At 32.1% G+C, this 26,181-nt stretch overlaps 1 long non-coding RNA gene across 2 annotated transcripts in view; it reads left to right on the top strand.

Moving 5' to 3' along the window:
• LOC131851301 (uncharacterized) overlaps positions 1-26,181 on the top strand; it is a 126,531-nt gene that overhangs the window by 16,057 nt on the left and 84,293 nt on the right. Inside the window, exons 2-3 of one of the 2 annotated variants that reach the window (XR_009357870.1) lie at positions 4,796-4,833; positions 25,965-26,031. The exons of the other annotated variant lie outside the window; for it this stretch is intronic. This is a non-coding gene — a long non-coding RNA (uncharacterized LOC131851301). The remainder of the gene's footprint in view (positions 1-4,795; positions 4,834-25,964; positions 26,032-26,181) is intronic. 2 annotated transcript variants of the gene reach the window in all.

The raw sequence follows: 26,181 nt of genomic DNA, 5'->3' as shown, positions 1-26,181 counted from the left end.
TCAACATATCATTCACAGGTGCTCTCTCAATCAAGGAATATTATAATTAGACACTTGATTGGAGAACATAATTGCAATATTCTAAATTTTCTTTGGATTCTTTGCGGATTTGCTAAAATTTTCATTCAAAGTTGTCAATAGACAAAATTTATTAAGAGGAAAACGCAGAATCTAATTGAAGGTATTGTTAGAGAGAATTTGAACAGGATATCTTCATATAAGTATATACTATTAGTAGTCTTACCTTATTAAAATAATAATTTTGAACAATAAAATATTTTTTACCATTTTCTCTCTTCGCTACGGTACTGTTCGATCTCCAATTCGATTTGAATCCCATTTTGGTGATAGATTAAATAAATTGGCTATGCAAAAATGCATAATAATATTAAGTTTATTTGAATATAGATTATTTTTATTTTGGTACTCTTTGTAACATCACATTTGTATACAATATTTGTGTTTATTGCTGAAAGTGATATTATCAGAGCAAGGGTGACAGACTTAGTTGTCACCACGGAAATAAATATATCAACAATAGTAAGGAAAATACAATATGCTGTAAAATAAAGGCCATGTAGACTCTACAGCAGGGATGTTAGGAAACTCCGTAACCGTAATCGATATCCGATATAAAAAATATTCGTAACCGTAAGCTAATCCGAAATAAAAGGTTCGGAAATTATCGGATAGGGGCGGAGCCTAATTGAGACGCGTTATGTAACCATTTTATTAGCTATATGTATTTTACTTTTGAAATTCCTTAAAAAATAAATATCTGAAACAATTTCATATCCGTATCCGGTATAATTATCATTCCTATATCCGAAACCTATGTGTATCCGAAATTTCATGTCCATAACATCCCTGCTCTACAGTATATTTCATTTTAATTATACCATGTTATTGTTTATCAAGGTCGAAAAGTATAACGTCGTATAATTAATATGAAATTGAGTACATATTTAGAACTAATAGAAAAGGAATTAACATTCTTCAATATCTGAGTAATTTGGGGTAATTTAAAAATTTATTAGTCATCATTTTAGTGGTAAATAAATTAGTTATATTTTTTTATTTGACCAATGTGCTAGGACTGCTGTTGTATTAATTATTATTATTAATAATTGAAACGGCCTTTGTCTATAATTTTAGTGTTCTAAAAAAACAATTAATAAAATGACCACTAAATTTGAATGCTAATTTGAAACAGATGAAAGTATTATGCTTTTTTTTTATTAGTCATCCTGGTGAATTTGTCACGACGAAGCTGACCTAATCTCATATTCATCTTTTCATTTTCTGTTTCTCCACCAAGGTAAACCGTAAACGCAGGCGGAGTGTACCATTCTATTATCATCAATTAAAAAAAATATGCGTTATCATTCCTGAGGGCTAATCCATATATAAGAGGCATTCCATCATGCCTCTTATCCTGTAATTTCACTGCGTAATAGCACCCTAGAACCGATATAAGCTTACAAAGTTAACTGCTAGTATCCTAAATATTGAGTATCCCCGCAGACAACTTTGTACAAAGTCTCTTTGTACCTTTAATTTCTTTGAGTCTGAAAGTCTTAATGTCCTCTGGGAATACATAAAAATTAGATTAACCCTTAGCTTAACAGCGTATACCTACAAAGGAGCGATTCATAATTTCTGGTTAACCACGCTAATCTTTAGATAATACCATTAGAAAGATAACCACCCAACCACAAAGACTGTTTTCCGCCGACGGCAATATTCGTCCAATCTAATTTTTAATCGTAAACAAAACATCGATCCTGCACTAATTACTTGGTCGCTGTTTTAGGATTTATTTGTAATCGTTTATACATAGAATATCTAACTCTAGTAATGCCTGTAAATCCTATAACCCTGGACGCGATAAGCAGAAGTTGTGTTATGGGTATTAGACAACTGATATAAATATTTAAATACTTTTTTTTGTAAATACATACATAATATATATAGAAAACACCCAGACCGATACAAACATACTCATGAATACAAATGTACAATCCATTGCGAGGAATCGAACCCGCGACCATCAGAAGTAAAGCAGTGTGGTAAATACGCTGAACCACCGAAGGCAAATGCCATCCAGGAAATAATTAATATAATTTCTTTTTGAACAACAAAATCAATGTCACATAAAGATGGTTGTTTGCAGCAATTGTTATAAAACAAAAATACTTAGCTATTTCATTTATTAAAAAAATAAGAAAATCATTTGATCAAATTAATTTTTATTAACAACATGTATGAATATTTATCTGCTAGTAGTTGGACAGCATAAAATAAAACGTGTATGTCTACATACAGTCGTATTTTTTTCTGTTATACAATTATTTATACTTGTAGGTACAGACCCCACTTCATCTGCTTTTTATGAGAAAAGCAGCCTATGTGTGTGTTAGTATTCGTGAAGTTCTGTGTGTGTGTAGCCTTCGAAATTTATTCTATCTTCAGGTCTTTATTTAAGATGCGTTCAGACGTTTAGTATTAAGAAGATTATCAATATTAGTAAGAATATTATGCATCATAATTCTACAAAAAAATACCTAGCTATTTTTAACTACCGTTAACCGCGTTATCCGCAACTTGGTCTTGTGTTTTTTTTAATTAAAACTTCATAAAATAAATAGAGCGTACGTTACTCGTTATAAAATTGGCTTTCTGCATGTGAAAGCCGGTCCTGCTGTCACAAAGATTAGCAAAAACAAACAGACAGTATTTTTTTTATGTAAGTACCGTATATTCTTTTACATGCACAGTGAAAAGTTGTTAATTTAAAATTACAACAGACACTTCAATTTTATTTATTTGTATATATTATCTTGTGGCAACAATATCAAGAACAGGTAAATATTTGACAGTTGCTTCTGTCTGTATGTGTGGTCAGCCCTGGGGCGCTTGGACCGGCCGCTATCACTGTATCGGATGACAGTGGTAAACAGCCCAACCCTGATAAGGGTAGGTTTACTCTACGAATTACGAAGGGTTGATGGGACCGGTTTCCAGTAAAGTATCCCCCGTGTCCTATATCCTTAGATTTAGATAATACTGTAGTAATATCTTCGTTATTTATCTTGATATGCAGTATCTTGCTTCTTTATTTATCTTGATACGACATATTTTCTGTATCATTAGTTATTTGTAAAGTATGAATTCATTCAGTAATTTATAAAACTAATAAGAATAATAACCCTGGATGATTGGAGGGAAGGGGATTCAGGTTGATTCAATCAGGTTGACCTCCACGCCGAAACCATCATGTTAAATTCCTGACTGGGCTGACTGGCCTGACCTCGTACTCATCTTGTCTTCCTACATTGGCTGGTCCCGCCAGCATATATCGCTAACCGCTACACCACTGAAGTCGTGATTAAAATATTATTATTTGTCGATTTGAAAAGTCATTTCATTATTAGTAGAGATTTTGCCGCCATTGTCGCTAGCAAAGCAATTGCTTAAGTACAGCGACGTGTACCAAAAACGGCACGGAACACTGACTTTAATAATGCTGCCACTGGTAACCGCGATAATAATGGCTTCATCGTGGTACAAAAGAAGAGACGCACAAAAAGGCCAATCGGAACCACTCCGGCATTGCATCCACTGGGCCTAATGTCTTGTCGCGTGCTGCTACACCGATCACGGCATTGTACCTGTCTCGCCTACGCTACACTACCAAGGTGCAGGACATTGCGACTATATACGGACCAAGAGTAACCTGATATTAAGGGGACGCAGCTGGAGTCGAGTCACAACGCGATAGTGGCCCGAGTCCCCACCAACATGCTGCCCACATTCATGGAGGACCAGTGACTGAAGGGTGGTATATCGGCGCTACCGTGGCAGATTGCCGTCGCCAGGGCCGTGACCACAGATACGGTTTATATTTTATTATTATTACATATGTATGTTAGTCTATAAGGTATTTATAACATGGGCCATTAATAACTTTAAATAAATAAATTATTATAAATTACTTGTGAAGATCGCACATGCATTACAACTTACAACGTGTCTGTTTCCACAATCAATGCAATATATTACACTTATCAATTATGATGAACGACAGCCAAGATCATTAATTGTATATATGGATAGATAACATAAAACCAGCTGGCCGTTTCATAGACTATTTGATATATTGAATATGTTTATCGAAGTGGGCGTGAAACATTGTTTGTGTAACTGTTATTTAATATGTGATTGATTTTTAATTTACTGCTCAATAGTGATAAGTATAACCATTTATATTGTTTTTATGTACTTAGTACTTTTAATTATAGCTATTTTTAGGTTCAATCACTCAGAACTGACGGTAGATTTGATTATGAATAAAAATATTTTGAATTTTGGATTCCGTAAACACAGAACCGTAAAAATGAATATAACTTCGCTATCTGGCTAAAAAGGAATCGTTATTAGTCGAAAATAAAATGTATATTTATATTTTCTGTACTCTACTTTGTAGAGTACACTTTACGCGCTAATTCTAAAAGAAAAAAAGTAAAGCTTTTGGCGATTGTAATATAATCGATAGGGTTTACTCCTTTATATAGATCTAATAAAAAATATAACCAAGTCGAAATAATTTATAACAATGCACTTGTTGATGATTTTTTAAAAATATAAAATGTTTATTGTCTGTTACTTTGGTACCATACTAATTTATCATAGTTCATGTTCAGTATGTACGTTAATGTTTATTGGATTAAAGTCATTATCACTGAGATATTTCGTGTATTAATAACAAAATACTAAAATGTCTATTTTATTTCAGGTATGGGGATTAGACTGCTGACATCACAGACGCTGCATGTACGTAATTTCAAATTCAAAATCATATTCAGAAATAATTTATTTATATAGCACATTTTAGCCGCTCATCAAGTTTTTTGTATTATTATTTTTCTAACTACCTTTTATTGATTGATTTATTTAGTCATAGAAATAGTCTTTATTATTTGTGACTGGCTCTTCCGTCATACTCGTAAACGGGTGCTTCTTGTAGGGACTGTTAGTTATAAATAATAAAGATAATTAATAAAATTTAAAAGCATAAATATGCTGATGATTACTATATTGATCCTAAACGTAAGTTTTAATAATTGTATATTATTATAATGATATACAATTTCATTTGATATTCTTAATAGTCTAAGAATAATAAAGCCTTTTTTTATATGTTTGTGTATATGATTCATACGTGAATCACATAGATTCACTTAATCATGAAGTTAAGTTTATTAACACAAATTATTGTATACGACTTTCCTCAAATTTGCTTTTGGAAAATACGTCCCGTTGCAATCTAAAATAGAAAAACAAAACACATCACTTGCGTCAGAGTTATGAGAATTAATCTATAAACCTACTTATAATGGTTCACAAAACATATTTATACAAACGTTATTTTGTTTTAAGTGACGAGTAATGTCATTTTATCAAAAGTATATAATATAATATTTTTCATTTAATACAAATGAAAAATAAAACAGATTCATGTAGAATTTCGAATATAAAATGTTCTTTATTTTATTTAAAACTAAACGAGACAGGTGCCTTCTTGGCCAGTGTGACTTTTTTATTATACTATGTAGGTGACAAACAAGCATATGGCCCATCTGATGGGAAACGGTTATCGTAGCTTGTGCTCGCCTGACTTACGTCGTGGTCACGCAGTTTTTATTATTATAACAAGATATAAATAATACAATTTTATTCAACTGAGCAAGTAATCACTACGGTTTTGTCTATTAACTGTTTAAATTCCGTACCATAAAATATGCTTTGTCTACTATTACTACTAATCTTTGCGTATTGACACAAACCTAAATAATTTAAGTATATCTTAGAACTATAACTATAGTGTTCTTAGAAGAACAAAAAAGTAAAAAACTTGCATGTTTCATGATTTAAAATCTGATTAAACTGAAATGCTGAGATTGGAATCCTTAAAATTAGCGTTTGGGGAGATTGTGGAGAACTGTCGTGGGAAATCATTTTAGATGGGTTGCTGAATACAAAAACTGTTCGAGGAATTATCCATGATTGCTGTTGCCGTTTTTATTAAATATTAGTGGCGTAGCGTGTATTAATGCAATTAAATTATAGTAGCAGTATTCTACACCGCTGACCACGTGTCATACATGGATGTTAATACATCCATGTATGACACATGTAATCATGTGGTCAGCAGGTCAAAAATATTTAAAGCTAATTTTACAATAATTAAAATATATAAAAAAAGTTGTATGTTATTTTTTTCACTCTTTTGACTTTGAAACACGAAAGAAATACCACCATTCACCATTCCATTCGAATAGATACAATAAACATATCTCGCCGTTCCTTTACTACTACTTGTAATTTAAAACCGATCTTCAGCCTAATAGTACGTTAATAAATATTATATATTAATGAAATAGTTATAATGAAGACATAGTAAATACAAATAAAATTATTTTTACTTTATACATTTTTCTTTGCAGTACTATTATTTTTGATCATTTTAGTTTTCTAGTAAAACGGAACGCAATTGTACGCTGACAGACGTGAGTGACTGATTTCTGTATATTGTCTGTGGGGAATGTAGAATGAACTATTTAATGTGAACTAAGTCCTCTGTTAGATTTGGATTCATAATAATGTTAGGTTTATTCCTAGTATTAAGTTTAGGAATAGTTTAAACCTCGATCATTTAGATCACGTTTCGCCCGAGTTTTAACAGATTTTTTGTAATAAGACCGTTTATGTTTTATTATGTAGATGTAGTAAATATTTCATATGAGAAGTTTTTGTTCAGAGATGAGAGATCCGATAGCAAGGCGTTATGTCTTCATATTATTAGTCTATATTAGAATTCGGTACAGTTTCCTATACATATGGTGGGCCTTCTCAGGGAATGCGGATTGCGACTAAATTGGAATCGTGTCCCTTGATGGTATGCGCTCATAGCTTTCAGCCTCCAGCAACATTTTCTAATTTCGACTTCGTTAAATTCCTTACTAAAGGGACCTCGAATGGATTTATATTGATTATAATCAATTTAAAAGAAGTTAGCGTGTAAGTTGATAGCACTGTAGTGTAAGGGTTTAGGGACTTGAAACCCGAAGGTCTTGAGTCGAAGTCCGATGCCAAAATACTTTCTGTAGTGTTGTTACTAGGTTGGAAATTTATAATTCTAACTTTCACTGTTCTGGTCATAGACATATGTACTGATAACAAAATGGCTGCTTGGAGTTCGTTGCCTATTGCATATTGGATTGAAATATAACCAAATGAAATGAAATGTCGTCATTTGTTATTGTAGAGAGACTCTTTTTACATTGATATATTGTTTTTTTTTGTATTCTATAATCAAAAACATAAAATAATTTCTTTTATATATCACCTTACTGTCTCTACATAGCATAACATATTTATACAACATGTATAATAATAATAATAATATCCCTGAAACAATTCACACAGCGCCATCTAGTCCCAGCAAACAGAGCTTGTGTTATATGTGTGTGTTAGTAATGAATAAAATGCTTAGATTTTTTTGTAAATACATACATAATATACATAGAAAGCACTCGCAAAGCAGACCAATGCAAACTATCATACTCATGAATAGAAAGGTATGTCCATTCGAGAGATATGATGGTCCATTCGAGAGACGATCTGGTCAAGATCGCGGGAAGGCATTGGATGCGACCTCGTCGTCGATGGTCTTAATGATGATGATGATTTACCAAACCATTAGAACACCGAGGCGTCATATGAATACGTGTATGTATGTCAATTTTAGTGTTTCTTTTTCTTTACCTAATAAAGTAATCTATCTAATATTACAAAACGTGTCAGTCTGTCTGATTTTTACCTGTGAAAAAAGGGAAAACGTTCAAAATCATACTGTAGAGAAACAAATTGCTCTTATTTTTGTCATTAGTACACTCTTGCGAAAGCCGGTGTTCAGAGCTACAGGGGGGGGGGGGGTATAGTAATAAAATAATAAGTTTTAAATTCAGAAAAGCGAACTGTGGAAATTTCCTGGTGAGCAATCACTCCCAGCTTATTATTCACCAACGTTCTCTCTCGGCCTGCAGTTAATTAGCTGATTTGAAATTGAATTTCTCTTTGTAATTTACTAGTCTTGAATGACGTACCTATTAATCGTTTTGGGGTTATGCATTAACTTGATGGCCTCGGTGAATTAGTGGTTTACACACTGGTTTATATCTGATGGTCGTAGGTTCAATTTTCGTATTGTGGTATTGTGCCTGTCGGGGTGTTATCTATGTATATATATTTTAAGTACTCTTAATATTTTACGATCTGTTTTGCACTTGATAAAGCTGCTTGTTTGTTTTTATTATGTTTTTATTTTATATATATAATTATAAAAAAATAATATGTATAATTTATAATTTTCTATGTAAACGTTGTATTTGCATTTTTATTGCGACAACAATTTTCTTATTTGTTATGATTGTCGTTAATAAAAATAAATGAGAAAAGTTGGATTAACTTGTAACGGAAAGTCAAAAGGGAGGGTAACAAATTTCGTTGGGCATTGTTGCCGAAACTTTGACTGAATACGCAATTTTACTATGAATTTATAATTAAAAATTCCCAAGTCACGCATTGTTACAGACACAGTACATAATTTATTATATGAAATACCATAGTCCCCTTTTGGTATCGAGAGTATCGGGTCCTTGATTTGTACCAATGGTCGTCAGTTCAAATCTAACCGGAAATAAAAAAAATTGTGTGTCAATTAATATTTTTGACTGACTCTCCGGTGATGGTACCAGCGATAGAAATAAAGATAACTAACGGTTTACGCTGGTGGGACTCACAATGGTTTTAGGCGTGGAAGTCTACCTGATATGGTGCCTTGCTAGCAATGGCCTCATTCGTTCACGTTACTCACACTCTCCTTAACTCCAGTCCAGATCACGGTGAACACAACATTTGACATAATACCTAGGAACTTATTTTCATCTAATTCAATATAAAATAATAATTAAATAACATTGGACAATTTGTGTTATAGATACAACTCATATAAATAATTATATTTTTGTAAATACGACATAATATACATAAAAAACAGGCCGCTACAAACAATTACACTCATGAATACAAATTTTGCACCGTGCAAGGAATCAAAGCCGCGAAGGAAGTAAAGCGGTCGTCAAATATTCCTTCTCAATTATGTAACATCACCATTTCTTAGTTCTATTAAGTGTGAATAATAATGATAATAATCATTTACCTGAATACAGTTTAAACGATTAAACACTTCAACTCTGTAGCAATGAACTCGAAGTTATTAAGCAGAATTCGTTTTGCAATAAAAAGCAACGATCATAATATAATCTTATTGGATTACCTGCGCTTCGGAGGGAAGAAAGTATATTAGAGGCGGACGCTTGATTCAGAACGCTAGTCGGCGTACCACGCTAATTACTTTGTACAATCTCGTAAAGCTACTGAATTATCTATGAATTATTTATTTAATAATATAAGTTATACTATACAATCTTAAGGTAAAAGTTGAAGATTGTATAGTATATACAATCTTTTATCTTTACATAGTGTAGCGCGGTGGTTATCACCTGATCACTGTGGCATTATATATGATGAGGTGTCGCTACATAATTTATTGTGTATTCTAATATCTAGGTATTACTCCTGTATAAGGAGTAATAATTATACTATTTACTGTATATCAGTATGTTTATCTGGTCGTTTGCTACGTGGATTATTATGATGATGGATGACTGACTTTACACTGAACTTAAATCTATGTTTTTTGGTGAGGTACTAATGGAAGGGTCTCGAGTGTTGACAGAAATATTATAAGTGTAGGCACAATAGTATAAAACAAAGTCACCGTCGCTGTCCGTCGCAACGGATCTTCATGTAGTTTTCAGCAATACATAATGTGGTTCAAGAGGAAGATTTATATATGTAATACATGTATATTCTAAATCTGAAAAAGCGATATTTATTAATTAATTTCAAACCGTGAATTATTACTATAAAGTTAACATAAGAATGTTATCTATGTTTCCTTATATCCATTTTTCCATACTTATAATATTACAAATGTGAATGTGTCTGTCTGGTTTACTGTTAGATTATTACTTTTCAGGATTAAACGACTGAACGTATCACAATGTTTGGTGTAAAGATCAATTGCATTACGAGGACATACACAGACTAGCTTTTATCTAAACAAAGCAGATGAAGTCGCTGGTAACAGTTCGTGTTATTTTCACGACTAAACTGGAGAAAGGATCTCAATGAGTTGTGAAGACAGATTGTTATTTATCGCACATGTTATCTCTAAAAAACAGACTATGTTTGCAATATCATAGCTTAACGTACCTACCTATCTATTGCATGTATTGTATTTAGACTCTCGTTTGGATCGTTGTGGATGTAGCGCCGACACTACTAGAGCAGCCAGCCAAGCACCTCACCTCTCCTTCACAGGCTTCACGGAGCGACATCACCGTCCCGAGGATTTGTGTAGTTGTGTGGTCACTGCTACGCATTCTAGGTTCACGTGGGCGGCCGTTTCTTCAGCTTTAAAACCCCGACAAAGAGAATACCGACCAATACAATCCGTTATAATTTCAATAATTGAAATGAGTAACGCGTAATACAAATATGACCACTGAAACAAGATAATCTGTGAATAGCTATCCAATTCTCACTTACAGGCATAACCTACACACACATTCAGATAGTATTTATTTGTGTAATTGCACGCCATTTTCTCTGGCGTTCTGAGATCTCATTACCATACCATTTAGTGTAACGTCTCATTATACAGCGTAAAGTATTTGTACGTGTTACCAGAGTGAAGACGATTCTACCTTCCTGTGTAATCTACATCCTTTATTAACAAAAACAATTACTTGTAAAGCTATTTTACATTGGTATTATATGTTTGTACGTATATATGTTACTAGGTGTTATTCGCGATTTCATCTGCATAAAGTTTCACCCCTTATTTTACCTCTTTCCAGTATATATTTTGTACAAAATTTATTATATGTTCGTCAACGTAGTATCTATATTCAAGTCAAATATTTACACTACGAATCGCGTTTACTGTGAAATACGTAATAGCATTTATGTGTTGCTATTCCAGAGGACAAGATGTCATGCCTCTAATCCTGTAATATCACTTCCTAATCTGCATCCTACAACAGAAACTTATAAAAAAATCTATGAATTGTTTTAAGTATGCGTTAAATAGATAGCTTTTTAAACATTCATATTACGTTCGTAATAAGATTCAGGGCGCAGCTCATCTCATTTTTCCGACATTTTTATGCAAATCCTATAGCTATGCGGCTAATAACGAACCGAGAAACCTTCAAATGAAAATTCCGTAGTGCCTTTGGGAGTCCGTAGAATTAGAACGTATAGAAATAATATTTTATCTTACTTTTTTATGTAACTGGAATAGCAAGCAAACATACGACCAATCTGATGGTAAGTGATACTGGCGCCTATATACAGAACAGCACCACTTTTTAACATGGTTACAGTTTTGAAGGACGTAGACTAGTCTCAGTGTCTTATGTCAACCGACGATAATATATCTTAATCTTAATAATAATATTATAAACGTGAAAGTTTGTGAGTATGTTTGTTACTCATTCACGCAAAAAGTACTGAACGGATTTTAATGGAACTTTACAGTAAAATAGTTTATGCATCAGAATAATACATACGCTACATTTTTTATTGAAATTTAACGCGGGTGAAATTAATATGTGTAATAGCTAGTATATTAATATGTGAAGCAAAAACAAAAACTCTTGCGAAAATTGCGTGAACGGAGTAGTATGAAATTCCACTCACTTATAGTTTATATAGTAGAAAAGGAGTGCGGAATATTAATATCTTTTTAATTATGCATAAAAATACTTTTAATAAAAAAACATTATACGCACTACCATGTACTTAACACATACAAACATATATACTTTTTTTTTATGGCCTGTGCGACTGCCAGTGCCTGTGGTTATAAAAGTAGGTATATATACTCTTTGACAATAGAGCCTTAATAATGTCCAAACTTATAATTGAAATTAATTATGGTCGAATATCGACTAATAGGCGAGCACTAGTAATAATTAATACGACCATTGTATCGGTTTATTTCCTTTTTTAGTCTGGTTTTCATTGGTTTAATTCGTCTGCTTTAGTTTATATTTTAAAAGCAATATTACTTTCTATTTTCTAAATATATACGATCTTGAATATACAAATTTGCAAATGTATTTATGTATTTAATTTACAAATTCAATTCAAAACATAAGAACTGGAGCTTATTTGCGTAAATTGTGTAGGTTGTGACACGCGAGGGCTGTACTGGTGGATTGACTTGGTGGAGTTGCGACGTGGGCTTAATATTATTCACTCATTTTTATTTCTTGCTTCCTACACAATTTTGATGTAAGTATATATAATACTAGCTGTCTCGGCAAAAGTTATCTTGCCATATAAATTAATATCGCTATTAAAAAATAGGGTTGGTGATAGAAGGGTGAAAATTTAAAGCCGAATTATAGAAATAAATGCCCAAAAAATTTAAAATCAATGTTAGGGGTGGACAATACTTGTCACTTAGGGGTATGAAAAATAGATAGTAGTCTATTTTCAGACCTATTGAATATGCATATAAAATTTCAGGTGCTAAGACCTGTAACACTGCGACCTGCTTAGATCTATTGTGCTTGATCTTTTTCAAAGTTCGCTACCTAGATCCGTTAGGGACAAGAATTGAAGGATATTCATAGGACCGATAGTTTTTATATCCTCAGGATAGAGTGTTTACTTTCCAAAGGAGATATTTTGTTCAAGCATGAGTGGACAACCACATATGATGTGTCGTGGCGTTTCCTGTTCTACTTGGCAAAGTCTGCAGACCTACATTAATAAACATATTTCGATTTTGAATCCCTCTGAAACTGATCAATTTTTATGAAACTTTTGGTCTACATTTAGTATGTCTGGAAATGGGTCATTTTTGTACCAATAGGTGATAAGGGAAATGATAATCTAGAAATTTTCTTTACTGGAAGAAATTATACGGCAAAAGGTTATTTACCGGGTAAACTAGTACTCTTATATAAACTCTACTTAAACTCGTTGTATTTGTCTGGGTACTTTATAATGTAATTTCTTAACAGTGAACAACGGTTTATTCCGAGCACTCTATCATTATTTGTTGTCAGGATGCTAACTTTATAAATAAACTAATTAATTCTTAGAAAATAATATTTATTTACACTTTAAACATTGATAAAATTATGAATACAATACAACCATAATAACTGCATGATAGAATATTAGCTTATGTACGTACTATTTACAGTCTGTAATTTACAGAAGGGCTAGCGTAGAGGTAATCCCATCAAAAACATAAATATGAAATGATAGCCGAGTTTAATATTATGATATATGCCTTGATTGTTGACTTCTACGACAAAAGAGATGAGATCTAAATGGGTGCCAAGTGCAATGGTCTGTCTTGAAATGTATTTATAACAATATAAAATATCATTTCTTCTTATAACTTAGGATAATATACTGTAGCCTAAGGTCTAACTTGGCATATGCCAATTATTACTTTCGATTGCTAGTTACTACTAATATTAAAATAGGAACCGACAAGTAACATGTTTAGAACTTGCGAAGGCTACAGTATATTTCGTATATGAAAACTAGCCAAGTTAGACCTTAGGCTACAGTATATTATCCTAAAAGTGATTTGTGATTCTAAATTATGCTTAGCTTGGGACTATGGTATGGTGGTATGGTATGGTATGGTGTATAAATATTTTTCTTTTTATTATATATATTACATATCTCTGTTTGATGGGGGTAATAGACTTATCATTGCGGGTAATACTCACCAAACAATGACAGTATAAATGATGAATGATGAGGTTGGAGATTTTTTAAGCGGAAGACGAAAATTTGTGGACTATTCTACAAGTGTTTAGTATTATTATATTTTAATAAGTTTGCTTTTATAGAGTTCTTTATTAATACAAAGATTGTGCTATCGATGTATTATGTGTTAGGAGGTATAAGAATTTATTATTATTAGGAGCCAAATAGGTTCTATTGGGTTATAGAATTTGTGCCATGTTTTACAATGTGTCGCCTGTAGGTCTGTCGCCTATGTTCCAATTATGTCGCCGACAACATAAATGGTTACATAGATATAACTAAGTCAATTTAAGGCCGCCTAGTAGATAATCCGTCATTCTATATTGAGCCTGACTGCAGGGACTGATCGAGACCTTCCTTCGCAATCGGTTATCGTTTTCTCCGGATATATCGATGGTCCGTTGTCACTTCAATTTACTGTTATTTCGGTCACTTTTCTTAATTTTTATTTATTGTATTACAATCAAACCTGTGAGCAAAGGCAGTGCAAATATTTATTTCACGGAAACAGACTTATTTAAATTTAGATATTTATAATATTCTAATATATTAAAATATATAAGTATAAATATATAAGAATAATAATTGTGCAAAAAAATTTAGTCTATTCAGACAGGAAACGTTCAGTGAATTGACTTGCACTAAACTATATTTAATATGTAACCGTATATATGTTTGCCTTTGTCTTTTAGAAACATTAAGAAAAATACATCGTAGAAGTTTGGTAACAAACACCGCGAGAATGTATTATATTAGAAACAATATAAGCATTATCCAATGTCTTCAAAAGCCACAGAGAATATAAAAAAATATTGTTCATTCTAATGTATTATTCAAAATTGGAATATGTGGTTTGTTAACTTAATGGTTTTCTTTGACTGAGGGTTCGTCCCCAGTGCTCAATAAATAAGAAAATTGTCATAGTTCTGGCTACTGTTAAAATATAGAGTACTGAATTTACTCTTTTGAGATAAATAACGTATTGTCTTAGTAACGATAATTTTGTATTGGAATTTTCTATCGCGAAGTGTTTTTTTTTTTAATAAGCTATTGATGCGGAATATCATTATGAAGTTTCAGCCTATGCGAGGCGCATATACCTACAATGCGGCAGCGTTCAATCTACCGTACTACATTGCGGCTAAACGTTGATCCGCCATTACATAAAATGGCTCTATTTTTTTATACGCCGCGCGCCGTTCTAATATGCGGCAAACTTTAAAAGTTCTCAATATCGTCATAATAAGAACCTATATACTTCCATAACTCGGCATTTATTGTAATTAACACGCTAACTAAGCGGCTTGAATATATTTCTAAAGATTTTTTCTAATCCCAACTGGTTTCAAAGCTTTCCATATTCAATGAAGCAAATCAAGCAGAGTTTTCTATTTTTGTATGACTTACTCATAAAGGACAATTTCTATTAAGGATATGAGGCTTTGGATAACTTACTTAATATTGTTCCTTAATTAAAACCTATCAGACAGGGGAGGAGGAGAATGATAGTAAAGGGAGATAGAGTAGAATAGAATAGAATATCATTTATTACAATAAACTTACATTGAGCACTTTTGAATAGTCATCATTTATTTTATTTATTTACTGCTAATTTGGACAGCTGTCTCTTCACAAGAGTGCCCAATAATGTACCAATCTCTGATCGATCTCAACGCCATCCCATCGACCATTTCCTGTTGAATTCACCATAAACATAGCTACCTAACTAGCCTAAGTTATACGTCTAGGTATATATGCGGCAGCGCTGAAAGATGATAGTCTTACACCGATGCCATATATATACCACTAGCTCGGCCTGGCTTCGCACGGGTGTACATGTATTATATATGTGAAACTTCTTTTGAATCCCTCTATCTATTAAAAAAAAATCGCTGCAAAATGCTTTGCGTAGTTTTAAAGATTTAACCATACCTAGGGACGGACAGACAGTGACAGTGACTTCGTTTTATACTATGTAATAATAATGATTCGCACAAGCTTGTGCAGTATGCAATTATCATCTATAAAAAAAACTTATAAGATATATATTAGTATAGATTGTACGTACGAATATATGTATAAATAAATAAAATAAAAAGCCTTTTATTTCCTAAAATGACAAGAATATTACATGCACTTACTAACTATTTATAAACATATCATGTTATTGATCTTTTTACATATTCTATTTGTTATTTATTATATTATATTATTATTTTTATTATATTATTTTATCTACATTCAATATATTATTATTAGCATGCAATAACAATAAACATTTCATTTCTTTTATATTATATTTTTTTATTTAGGTATCCATTTAAGGATATAGGCCTCTTCCAACCTTTTCCACTTTTCTCTGTCTTTAGCCAGTCTCGTCCAAGTGGGCCCCGCTATGTCAATAATGTCATCGCTCCAGCGCTTTTTAGGTCTTCCGCGTGGTCTTGTTGTGTTTCGTGGGTACCAATATAACATTTTTTCGCTCCATCTCCCATCCGTTGTCCTTGCCAAGTGGCCTGCCCACCTCCATTTCAATCTACAGGCCAGCTCCGCAGCATCAATGATATTTGTAATTTTTCGTATATCTTTATTTCTTTTTCTATCTATAAGTTTCAGTCCTATCATGCTTCTCTCTGCAGCTCGTTGAAACACTTGAATCTTATTTATGATATCCTTTGTTAGTGCCCAACTTTGACATCCATACAACAATGTCGGGAGAATTACTGTGTCCATTGCTTTCTTTTTTAGCCTAATAGGTAACGTTGATTTAAAAATTTCTTTCAAGGACCAGTATTTACACCAAGCTTTTTTTTTGCTGCATTGTACTTTTGTGTTGAGCGGTGTTGCAAAAAACATGTTAATTCCTAGGTATGTATATTCATCGACATAATCAATACTTTGTGTCTCAATACTTATAGGAATTTTTTCGCTATTTGTCATTGCAAACGTCTTTGAAAAGTTCATTTTCAAACCACATTTCTGGCTTTCTTTATCTAGCGTCGTGAGCATGTGTTCGACGTCTTTATGCTTTTCAGAAATTAATACAATATCATCGGCAAAACGCAAATGATTCAAGTACTCTCCGTTAATTTTAACTCCCAAATTATCCCAATTCAGTTGTTTAAATATATATTCTAGTAATGCAATGAAAAGTTTAGGAGAAATAGGATCTCCCTGACGTACTCCTCTTTTTATGTCGAATGGTTTTCCTTCACGTTCTAGTTTTACTACAGCTGTACAGTTTTTATATATTGTTTTCAGTATTTCTATATACTTTTCATCTATTTCTTGTTCTTGCAATGCTTTCCAAAGCGGTTCATGTAAAATTGAATCGAAAGCTTTTGCATAATCCACGAATACAACATATAAATCTTTTCCATATTCCACGTATTTTTCTATTAGTTGAGTCAATGTAAAATTATGATCTGTTGTGGAATAACCAGCTCTAAATCCAGCTTGTTCCCTTGGTTGGTTTCTTTCCAATGACTTTGTTATTCTGTTTAGCAACAAAGTTGTGAAAATTTTGTAAATTACTTGTTGTAAGTTAATCGGTCTATAATTTTCTATATTATACGAATATATGTGAATTACATATAAATGTTTACATTCCTCAAAGTTTAGTAGATTTGAAGTTAATGGATTCCGAATCTACTTGGAGTTTGTCAAATAGATTGTGCTCATCACATTTTAATGAAATCGCTCCCAGGTGCGTCTAACTTCTAAACTACCCAAGTTTCACGATCCGCTCGACTTAGGCAGATTAAATTCAACCGCGAACACATCGAAAAAAGCTATTTAAGTGACATTAAACTTCGACAGTGGAGATGACGGCTTTCTATACATTAGGGGAGTCCATTTGATTCTGTCTTGCTTTAGTTGTGTCATTCAGAGTGGACTTGTATTACAGGAAAATATGACACAGTTTATAATATAGAATAGGAAACTAGGTTTTAGGGCGAACAAATTACATAAAGACATTAAAATTTGTCTCGAATTTATTTATTTATTCTATCAAGTAACAATACCAATTTTTTTGTGAGTATACATTAATTAAAATAAAACTAAGTGAGTTAAAATTAAGTCTATTAAAATCAGACTCTCGAATACATAAAAAGTCGCAAAAAATACAAATATATATGGTGTGACTGGAGTGGGAACTGTTACGGAGTGGGTCTAAGGATAGTTTTTAAAAAAACAATTATTTATATTTTAAGAAGGAAAGCGCGTCTTGGGTGGTGATTAGTAACAGACTGATCATTTCAATCCTTGTCTCTTAGACGAAAACCGCGAGTAATACGAAAGGAATGTATCAAAAGGGTTTTGTTTTATTAATACAATATATTGATGTGGAAAGCTAACATGGATCTTTCGGAAGCATTGTATGTACAGTGATTGTGAAACTGTAATAGAACACAACTTTTATTTTAATTAAAAATCAAATAATAGTGAAAATGTGTATTTTTTCCCGCAAACGCTCACAGCGAAGAAAAAAGTAACAAGAATAAGTCAACCTAGTAGTAAGTGACATATAAAAAAATAGACATCAAAATATATAGAGTTTATAAAAAGAATGGTAGAACAATAAGACCAGCAATGATATGGTATATCTTAGTGATATTATAATCGCGAATACATTGTGAGTATCAATGGATAGATGAATGGATGTTTGTTAATTTTCACGCAAATACTACTATGATAAAGCTTTACAGTAATATACCATATACATTAGAATTACATATATATTATTCACGACTGCCTATATTTTAAATATATTGTAAATATTGTAAAATTCTTGTGCTAAATGATCGTTTAATAAAATGTTTACAGTCTTTACAGAAATAATTGAAAAATGAAAGAATCATTCTCAAAGTTGTATAAAATTTCAATACATACAATGATGCATCATATTGAACATAATTGTTAATGCTGAACTAAAATGCAATTTATTTTTAAACAAAAAATAGAACAGTCGGTAAAATTTAATGGAACTTAATGGAACGTTTAATCGAATTTAAGGCTAAAAATAGTTTGATTTTTTATGATTTATGTTTGATCACGTGGATATTCCACAACTATATATATATATATATATATATAGGTAGATTCAATGATAACAGAAACGCTAACGTTATGACGCATGTTACATAGGATGAATAGGATTGTTATACTCCAACGGGGGTAAATATTTGGCAACTCGCAAAATATTTGTTCTAACACGAAAACGACTATTTTTATCGCTTATCCAGTAGTAACGAGTTCGATCTTATTCTGTACCACGTTATGATAACAAATAACTCAATTTATGACTAACTACGGAGAGAAGGTAATCAATTCATTTGTTTTTTTTTGTTGTACGGATTTTTATGTTACTTATGTTGTTTATACGATCACAATGGCAAATATGATGCTTATCTTCATTACATAGTATAAAATAAAGTCGCTGTCGCTGTCTGTCCCTATGTATGCTTAAATTTTTAAAACTACGCAACGCATTTTGAAGCGTTTTTTTTAATAGATACAGTGATTCTAGAGGAAGGTTTATATACATGTACACTCGGGCGAACCCAGGGCGAGTAGCTAGTTAGATTATAATAGCGTCATGAATTTTACAAAATATACTATAAGCATGCCGCTTTACTTCCGATGGTTACAGGTTCGATTCCTCGCACGGAGCAAACACTAGTATTTTATGTTTTTTTTGTATTTTGGTTTGAGTGTTGTCTATTTTTTGTGTGCATTTACAGAAATGTATTTCAGTATTTATTAGTCATCTAGTACCCATAATACATGATCTGGATGGCGCTTTGTGAATTGGCCTTGGGCTATTATCATATATTCCAACTCTTGTTAAGAAATTTTGTATATCAATAAAAAAGATTTACTAACAAGGTACTGGTTAGTGTTGCACTATTGGGGTATTATTTTTTAAGAACGCTAGTACTAATAGGGATTCTGTTTTATACTGTACCGGCTAATCAGAAATGTATTTTTTATTCTAAATTTGTATTTAAATTCATAGTTCTGTTATCGTACATTTTGTTTATACTTCAAAGTATTGACAATCGTTCCTAATATAGGTATATCTCCGTATTCTAAATCTTTTTCTGTACTTTATTCGTTACATACTTACATATACAAAAAAAAAACTACGTATCACTTATTAGGTACATATACTTACTGGAATTTATCACTAATAACATTCTCCACATACTAATTAATTACATTTAGCTTTCAATTAGTTTAACCTCCAGTTATGCTGCCTGCAAATTCTTGTGCACAGAGTATTTGACATGTAACCACAATATTGGATAATTTCAATTAGATTCCGTTAACATGAATATGTAATTTCGTATATATATATATATAGGCATTTCAGAATTGTAGCATGTAGGTGTTGACGGTCTCAGTGGTCTAGCGGTATAGCACACCGCCTTACTTTCGGTGGTCACGGGTTCAATTCCTCGCACGGCACAAATATTTGTATTCATGATTATGATTTTTCGTATCAATCTGGGTATTTTCTATGTATAATATGTATGTATTTACAAAAAAAATATATCTAAGTATTTGTATCAGTTATCTAGTACCTATTACACAAGCTTTACCTAGCTTAACTTGGGCCTAGATTGCACTGTGTGAATTGTCCTGAGATTATTATTATTGATGCACATGATGATGTGATGACGGCGGCGCTCTTTGCATATGTATAGATACTAATATATGAAGAGATAAAGTTTGTGCCGTTGAAGGGGGTAATCTTAAGATTTATTTAACCTGTTTTGTTCATTCTTTTGCCAATAGAAAGACACGTTATTAATGAGTGTCTTAGGCTATATAACTCTATGACCAATAGGAGCGGAGTTGCAATGAAGAATGTTGCAAAAACGGGAAAACGAAGTTGTCGGGTCAGCTAGCCTTATATACAGATGACGGTTGCTATTTACCTGGTTGTCACGCTGTTTGCCATTCAAGCTACTTAAAAAAAATGGGTGATAGATAAACTATTTTAATTACCAGATACACACGTGTGTTAACAATGAACATGCATTGTATACCGTATCGGTAACTGTAACCAGGTTTTTTTATAAGTGTTAGAGTTCACATCAATATTTTAGAAAACATCCGATATTTTAAAAAGATATTAAAAGAAGGTAGTTTGTATTTAGTACTAATAAAGTATCCAATGTAAATATTATTACAAATATTGTAAATAGCGCCATCTAGTATTTGTAGACCGACCCACACAGTCTCCGGTCTATAATACGGAGGTCGGTAGTTGAATAATCCTCTTTCGTTGGATGAGCCGTGACATTCAGTCGACGAGAGCAGAGCGTACCAGTTGTGTTTTGGATATAAAAGTGAATTGTAATAGAAATGGGTTTATCCCGGTCTTAGTTGGGCCTGGGGGGAACTACAAGTAGTGAAGGTGAGTGTTAATACATTCTAAAAGAGCTCTTTAAACCTACACCCGTGTCACTAGTCACGGGCGCTACTTGGGGTTTCTCTTCCGCTAGCCAGCTTCAAAGCCTAAGTCGTCATCATTTTCAATTAGTACTTCTTACATAAGTGACGATGAATTCGATCTCCAGTCTACACTAACTATACAGTTAGGAACTAAAAGAAACCAAAAACAAGATTCTACACTCTCGATCCTTAAACGCATTAAAAAAAACACATATGAAATGGCTTAAAGTCAAGAGTAGGCCTACTAAGGTAATGTAACGGTCTCTGCTGAGTCTACCTGTAAATCGGCGATACAATTTTTTTTCTAGTTATCTAACTCATATTAATAACTATTAAAGTTTTTAATGACAAATTATATAATTAGTATGAGAACAACCCGTAACGGTTTAGTTGTTTTAAATATACGGGTAACTATTTTTTGTATACTACGAAGTTGGCAAAGAAGCATACGGCCCATTCTGATGATAAATGGTTACCGTAGCTTATGGACGCTTGAGACACTAGGGGTGTCTCGTGCGGGTTGCCTACCTTTAAGAAATCTTAATATACCATTCTTTAAAAACCCCCACTCTGTAGTCTCTTGAGAAAACCTCGGCAGGAAGTTCATTCTACAGTCTAAGGGTACGCGGGAGGAATCTCCTCTGAAACCGTACTGTCCGAGACCACTTAGGTTCTAGCGTGTGTCTATTGTATTGCTATTTGTATAGATATTGTACCAATATTTTACTCTTTACTAGGATTTTATTTTTTATAATAGAATTGTGCTGTCTCATCAATCATTCACCGCATCAGTATAGAGTTTGTCAAAGGGATGTAATGCCTCTGACAGACACCAGTTGATGATGATTATAACGAAGGCGTCAGGAATTTAGGGTGAAAAGAATTATTTAATTAAACTATGTGTTTAATTAAATAATTCGCATAGCTGTATGAGTAATATACCAATTTATTTAAATCAATAAAACAACAAAACGAATAGAAATTTGTATACCATCTGTATACTAAAGAAATTTCCTCGTTGTTTGTCTTCAAGCGCAATATCTTCCTTCGCATCGTCTTTTGAATTCGGTACTTGGCCTGCAAAATGCATACGTAGCATTCTACGAGCATGTACTGCAGTTCTCCGCAAACAATGGATGAGAGGGCCGAGCCGAGTGGATGCGGCTCAAAGGGAGTGAGGAGGGGGGGGGGGGCAGGGAGATTGGGGCCATTCATCAACTCACCCCATTGGTGCACCCGCGATTTACGGTCCGAAAATTTTACGCCAGGATATTTTGTGGTCAACATTTTCACATCATATATATGTTTGTTCGCTTAATATTTTGCAGAATAATCAGTTCCTATTTAGCTGTTATTATGTGCCATACATTCAATTTTTAATTGAGTTTTATATTATACTAGTGACTCGCCCCTGCTTCGTCACTGTGTTTATGATTTTGTGAGTTTTGTGTATATTAACATAATAAATTATGTAATATTTATTAAATAAATATAGCCCGTCTTTCTGTGATAATTAATGTAAAAATAGATTCTAATTAGGTCCATAGCCACAAAATTTGCTTTCTTCTTAAAAAAATTTCGCAGTTTCTATTACTGAATAAAGTACATAAGTAAAACACAGATTAAGTTGTACAAACAGGTGTCAACCAAATGTTCTAATATTTATATCATAGGTAATTGTTATCTCATTAGAGTTTTCAAAAATCTAATGCTAGTACACATCCGCTAGGATGCTTCCACCGTAAAATAATTCTAAATTTCAGCTTTATAAATTAGCAATTTTACACAGATTTTTTTATATTACTGATTATCTAACGCACAACGATAGATAATCGGTATATCAAGCCTTTTTTCTGTTATGGGCTTTATAATTTTGCAAATAACAAAGTAGTAATCTATTTGTATACATTTTATTCTATCCTAATGAAAACTACTGAACTAATTATTATCAGTTTTGTTTCTCTTCTATTTCGGATAAAAACTTTTTACGTTCGTACTTGTATGTATATTATTTACATACTTATATCATAAATCTACAGTACCGAAGTCACAATGGCTGTGTAAGACGATATATTTTTACCTTTTCAGTGTTTCTTACGACCTCTATAAAGAAATCGAAGGATCGGTTTATGGTGTTTGGGAAATGTTTTGTGTGTATGTACTTGTATTGAGACTTCAATATTAAGGGATTGGTATAATAATAGAATGAAATTAACAATATGTATACTTAGTATTGAAACGAAATGAAATTTTATTGCAAGAAATGTGATGGTATATTTTAAGTTTTTTTAGGTCATTTCTGAAGTGCATCTGACAAAAAATTTACAATTTTAATATTATTGTGATAACATTATTATATGTATATTTTATAATTAAACAATAATTTGTATGGTCAATATCGGGAACCCAGATTATTAAACGAGCATATCAATTATTTTAATTTTGTAAGGACTCCTGAATACTATAGAAAAATAATAAATAGTAGTTATAATAGCTGGTATAGATAAAACAGAATAACAAATAGAGCGGCGTTATTTTCTCTTTTGCCTGAAACATGAATGAAAAATAAAGCAAAAATATATTTCACAGTACCATAGACAATTTTCTATGAACTAAATAAAATACACAACAGTCTTTTGAAAACGCAACGAACAAAATTTTCGTGTTTAATAAAAATAATTGTAGGTAAATACTACTATTACTGTATTTTTAGTTATTCTAAATTATAAATTAAAAAAATGTACTTTCAAAAAGAGATTTTATGTAGTTCGAATATATTTTGATTGTGCATATATGTATTACTACATATAGAGATTGATAACAAAATACATTCAATTTCAATGATTGTGTTTACAATGGCTTTACTACCGTAATTATGTCATATATTTATTGTGGTAGGACATTATTTATATTGTTAGCCGGGTCTTAACGTGAATAATTTTATGGTAAATAAAAGTATTCACCTCTCTCAACGTTTCGACTACGTTGCACGTACGTAACAAGCTGATTTAAACGAAATGTCGAGAAATCTTTATTTACCATTAAATTTTAGTTAACAATATAAATAATGTGTAATAGGATTGAATTGAAAAAATACAGAACATTAAAAGTTGTTTTAATTAAACAAAGCTCGTAATTACAACCCGAATCAATGTCATTTTATATACCTATAGGTTTCCGTTCTATAAATCATTTCATTAAATCTAAAAAACGTTGTTTACATGTTTTGCTATTGTATTATACTATTATGTTACACAAATGTAACCGACACCTCTGACCTTAGTTAAAATTGTTAATTATTTTATCTGAATTGACATCTAATTGTTTTGTTACATTGTCATGCTTGTGTGTTACAACTATTTATCATATATTCTATTGTTTAATTGGAATAATACCAGTCAATGACCGGTGTATATGAGAGTTTGGTTTTTCAGTCGCCAGATACCGTGACGTGTGTCACGGTATCTGCACGTCAGTATAATAAGACCTTAAGGCCTTCAACCTTTAATTTTAATGACCTTTATTGATTAGAATTAATAATTATATTAGTTAAGTGTGCAACGACATATAGGGATATCGTATGCCTCGTATGTAAAATATAATTATATAGAGCAATTCACACAGTTCTATCTAGTCCCAAGCTATCATCTATCAGCTATCATTGTAACACATAACATTGTAGGTAACACACTAGGTGTTAAACCGTTACACCACTGAGGTCGTTATTTCGACTAGTTCATCATCATTGTAATTAATTAAAGATCACAACGTACTGATTCACTATTTTCTTATATAGTACATCTAAAATCCGTATTCATCCTCCAATTCTATAGCAGGCTGACATAGCACCGGACCGAAAAAAGTAATGACCAATAAAGTAAGGAAAGGTCTGTTGCCGTTACTGTCTTAACTACCACCTTATCGACTAGAGTTAGCGACAGTATAGAATAGATGGGTAGTTCAAAGTAAATAATGGAAATTAAAGGTGAACTTTTTTGTGAAAAAAAAATATAACACAGTATAACACATACTGTGTTATATTTTTTTTTATCAATTCAATCTAATCTAATCAAAATGTCTTATTTCCTGTTGGTCTAATACACTCTATGGTATGTCAATTTCCCGTAAATTCGCAGTGCTTTACATAGAAGAACAGACCAGAAACTCAGCTCTTATTTTTTTTAAATGAGCTTGTAAATTATTACAGAAATACAGATTATTATTTAAATTCAATTAGGGAGAATATCGTGACCACCAACCAGCATGAGCTGTTACATTTTTCTCAAAAATAAATAATCTAATAAATATATATAATGTGAATAGACCAGTCCCTAGAAGCAACACCCGTTCACGAGTATGACGTAATTGAAATGTAATAGAAGTGGAAACCGTTTTCTTTTATGCCCATTATTAGGTCCATTTTCTGGTTAATCATTAATTGGTCTGTTCAAATTTAATCATATTTTCCTTATTGTTTTATTAATATTTACTTTATGTTTTTGTTTCAGGTAACTTTGCCAAGTCACGCATGTATAATAAGATTTTAATCGTCATTCATAAACGACAGATGTGGAGGTAAATATGAATTTGAATAGAATTTAAGATGAGACTTCTCGAATTCTCGGCGAAGGGCGTTGAAACGTATGAAGTTTGGACGCCAGCCTTAATTAAGTGTAACATAAATTTTGTATAAATTCATGATCTTGTTCATATAATGTTAGAAAT

The sequence above is a fragment of the Achroia grisella genome, unplaced genomic scaffold, assembly GCF_030625045.1.
Source record: "Achroia grisella isolate CSIRO2021 unplaced genomic scaffold, CSIRO_AGI_Agris_v1 utg782, whole genome shotgun sequence".
Lineage (NCBI taxonomy): Eukaryota > Metazoa > Arthropoda > Insecta > Lepidoptera > Pyralidae > Achroia > Achroia grisella.
The sequence above is the reverse complement of the archived record's forward strand: the minus strand, read 5'-3'. Positions and strand labels throughout refer to the sequence as shown.